At 52.0% G+C, this 3,985-nt stretch overlaps 1 protein-coding gene across 3 annotated transcripts in view; it reads left to right on the top strand.

Annotated features, from left to right (window-relative positions):
* The first annotated feature begins 760 nt into the window (after positions 1-760).
* LOC113208527 (putative fatty acyl-CoA reductase CG5065) overlaps positions 761-3,985 on the top strand; it is a 24,566-nt gene continuing 21,341 nt past the window's right edge. The window contains exons 1-2 of one of the 3 annotated variants that reach the window (XM_052271386.1): positions 761-929; positions 2,218-2,403. The gene's annotated coding sequence lies outside the window, so the exon portion shown is untranslated. Of the gene's footprint in view, positions 930-1,510; positions 1,612-2,217; positions 2,404-3,985 lie in introns of those variants that run through there. The other 2 variants (XM_026425553.2, XM_026425557.2) reach the window with 2 other exon arrangements.

Genomic DNA, 3,985 nt, shown 5'->3' with positions numbered 1-3,985 from the left:
GGCTAGGCGGCCCCGGGGGCAGCGCGTGGCTCCGGACCCGTACGCCCCGCCGCCCGGGTAGGCAGCGCCGCCGTGCACGTGGACACCACGTGACAGACCAGCCGGCCGGGGCGGCAGGGCCGCGGGATTTATTTAATGAGGCATCGATCTCCCGACGGAGTTAATTTTTGAATGAGTGCACGGGAGGGGATGGCTGGCCTCCTCGCTGCCTCGCCTCGCCCCGCCCCGCCCCGCCCGGCCGCCACGCCCTCACCCCCCGGGCCCGGGGCCGCAAGGCTGCCACAGCCGCCCCCGCACAGGAGGCTGCGCCCGCGGGCCTCGCCTCCCCCGACCGGAGCCTCGACAGCTCTCCGAAGTCGGGCGGCTGGGAAATGCACTGGAAAGCGTCGACAGGGCCGGGAGAGGGCCGCCCGCGGGCGGTAGACGCGCCGTGACGAGGTCCGCGGTGTCCGGGACCAGCGGAAATGCAGCGTGAATTTCCCTCTTGGCAACCCTGTCTCGCACATGTGGGAAAATTGATCGGGAGTGGGCGGGTGGATCGCCCTGGGGCCGGGCGGGAGGCTACAGCGCGCCGGCCGCGACCTGACCCCGGCCGCCGAGCGCCGCCGCGGCCGCCGCGGGGGTGAGCTTGACGGGGTCGCGCTGTAGCGGCGTCCTGCGCAGCTCGCCACGGCCAAGACGGCCACCCCCCGCCCCTCCCCGAGCACCACCCCTCAGCGCACCCCCCGCACCACCGCTCCCCCGCGGCCCTAGGCTCGATGCGCTCCTGTTTCTGGTTGCTGCCAAACATGGCTGTCGGTGGGCCAGTGGGTTTTGGATGTTTCACGTTTCCTTTGATTTCCTCCGCGTTACGTCCGTTAAGTTGATAAAGTGATGCGTCCGCGTCCTCCGCCATCGCCCTCCTCTCCCGTCGCCGCTCGGACAGACTCGTAAGTAGCGTTCTTCCCCGTGCAGGCCCGTGAGGTCGTGTGCGCCCTCGGGGCGGAACGGTCCCAGCCCCGAGCCGTCTGCTCGCCCCGCGACCGACCCGTACCCGTTCAGCCGAGAGCGGCCCTCCCAACCCCCTCTGCCGGGGATTAAACCGTTTCTCGGGCGCGAGACCCGGTTTCGGGTACCGGCCGCCCACCGCGAGGTTCCCGCGACTTTGGTACCGGCCGATACGCGGCACGATCGAGCTCCGGCTCGAGCCAAATCGGGGGCGAGAGAGCTGGAAAATTTGTGAGTTCAACCCCCCGAGAGCCAGCTTGCTGTCTGCTGGACTTGTGACGCGGACGTTTGAGATTGTCCAGGCGTCCACCCCGACTTGCCGTTTCCCCGGCCGACGTCTGGATGCTGTCGGAAACAGTCCTTCGGCCGTTTATTCGGTTTCATTCAGGGTTTATGGCGCATTCGTCGGGAGGGTTGCCGTGTCCCCTAACCACAAAACTTGACGGGGGGCGTGCTAATGTTAACTTAAAAATTTGATCGTTTGTCGATTTTGCAGGTTGGTTCACGGGTCTCTTTGTTTATTTATCGCCAGCAGATGAATTTTGTGTCGGGGTTGCGCGAGTTTTCCGCTGAAGGGCTGTTTTCACGACCCATTGAAAGGGTTGATGTTCGGTCCATTTTAAGGTTAGGAACCTCCCTTCCGTAGCAGCTGAACTGGTGTATGCTAAGATACACCATTCGTGATTATTTTATTATTTGTGCATTTTTCTTAGATATCAGTATGTCATAATTAATATTTAAATGACTAATATAGTTAAATGCTAGTAATATTTTACACTGAATAGTTAGTTTTATATTTAGTTCCATTCATTTTTGCCCTGCGAATATGAAATAATTTATTAATTACATCATGCCCTCAAAGTGTGTATGCTCTGGTAGTAAATCAGCCAAAATTGCAAATTTAAGTCCTGTTGGATTGCAATATGGGTGTAGTTTAGCTCTCAATCTTGATCCAGTTTTATTTCTTTGGGGTGATTGAGAAATCATAGTTCGTCTGAATTAGCAGTAGTTTCGTGAGTGAAGTGTAAATGACATTAAACATATTTGCAAAGACGTATTGTGGTTGTATCATGTATAGTGCTGTTCTTTATAGTAGACTTAAATTTTAATAATGCTATGACGATTTTGTTTTTATTAAATTTGAATTTTACGCATGCTTTTTTTTGTTGTGATTTATTGTTTGCACTTTGTTTTTTATTTTGCTTTTTTTCCTTTTTTTGTTTTATTTAGTTGTTGCATCATGGACTTTGTGGACAAGTCCCGGGGTCCACCCCATTGCAAGAGGCTTCATTATCAGCCTTATGGGGGCCGTTGTGTGGATCACCCACCGTGACCTACTGTCACGCTATTGCCAAAATGTGATACGTCCTTGCCAGATGCCCCATCTCTATTAGACATGTGTTTAAGGCATAAGAGGTAATGTACCGCCAATTTCATTTCAATTAATGCCATCTCCGCATCAATTTGGGAAATCATTTTTCACTGTCCGAATGCTGTCCACTTGCCAGTTTTTTAATACTTCCTTGTTCGTCTATCTCTTTTACAACCTTTTGTATTTTATTTCTTCCTCATCTTTATTCATTTTAGTATGGTGTGGTGTGTGAGTGTATGTTGCATTGTTGCTTGTTTCTGCATGCGGTTTCTTTCTCAAAAAGAGATGTCAAGTCAACTCCAGTTTTCTTTTGTCTTCCCTGTACTCTTTTTTTTCTTTTTTCTTTTTTTTTTAATGTATACTTTAAAAAAAAAATTGTTTACATGATTGCGGTTTATCAAAGGCCAGTCCCTCATAATTCACAACATTAGTGTAGTGAGGGTCCAACTACCAGCCCGTCATCTCCCAACCCCTGAACGTGCCCCGCGCCCGGTGCGCAGGCAACCCAACGTGCTTCCCGCTCGCACGCGCGCCGGGACGCCGGGACCCTCGGCAGCCCAACGTGCATGCGCCGGCTGCGGTCGCTCCGGTGCTCCGTGCTGACCCCATGACACTTTCACCCCGGAGTAAAAAATATCATAAGACGCTTATGGACTCCCCATGATGGTCCTGATCCTTTTGGCATCCATAATATTTGTACCCCCCCCCCCGCTTCCCCCATGGAAACCACCCTTTATGTGGGAAAGAGAGGGAAATTGTCGTCCAAGCGGAATGTTCAGACTAAACGTTAAAAACAATATTTAAAAGTTTAAAATACGAATAGTGGAGTGTAGTATTTACGGCCTTTTCGTTATCAATCCCCTCTCGTTTCCGGCTAATGACGTGTTACTCCGGATCGCTTAGGCACGAGCCGTGGGCCGTGGTGGTACACGTGGCTTATCACAGGCCATCACACCACATTGCTACAGAGAAACAAACGTTGCGCCCATCGTACAAGAAACGAACATAAAAGCCTTGCGCTTTCTAGCTGCAAACGATTCTCCTAACTACTTCTTGCAGGTCCCGCCCAAGGGTCAAACTGCTGGCAGGGCAATCTAAACCCTTCTTCGTCAACGGCCCGAGGTGCACGCTTGCGACAATTTCTCAATTTCTCCTTTCTCCGCACGGCACAACCCTCCCCCCTCCCGCCTCACCACTTGTCCCTTCGATGCCCGCTAGAGACAGTTATGATCCTTCCACCTGGAGTCTTCGCACGCTGCCCCCCCCCCTCCTCCTTTCCCCCCCTGTCGGTGAGTTACAGATGGAAAGTTAATAGAGGGTTATTGAAGACAGTATTACGCGACACAACTGACAGGTTTTGGCCACATCTCCGACCTAAGTTTTTATTACCTTTTTCATTACCATTTGGCTTTCATCTTTCACCATTTCGTGCAAATATTTTTAGCTGCAAAGGCGCGTTTAGTGCAAAGTTCTAAATTATAATTACATTTTTCGTAAAGACCAACCAATCTACTTCCATATGATGCTTACTGACTAAACGATTTGAGCAAACTCGCATCAACATCATCGAGTTTGACATTTCCAATAAGTTTTGACGTTAGGCCGCGTGGTGGTGGTGGTGGGGGG

This window comes from Frankliniella occidentalis, unplaced genomic scaffold, assembly GCF_000697945.3.
Source record: "Frankliniella occidentalis isolate FOCC.00 unplaced genomic scaffold, Focc_3.1 Scaffold160, whole genome shotgun sequence".
Taxonomy (NCBI): Eukaryota; Metazoa; Arthropoda; class Insecta; order Thysanoptera; family Thripidae; genus Frankliniella; species Frankliniella occidentalis.
The sequence above is the reverse complement of the archived record's forward strand: the minus strand, read 5'-3'. Positions and strand labels throughout refer to the sequence as shown.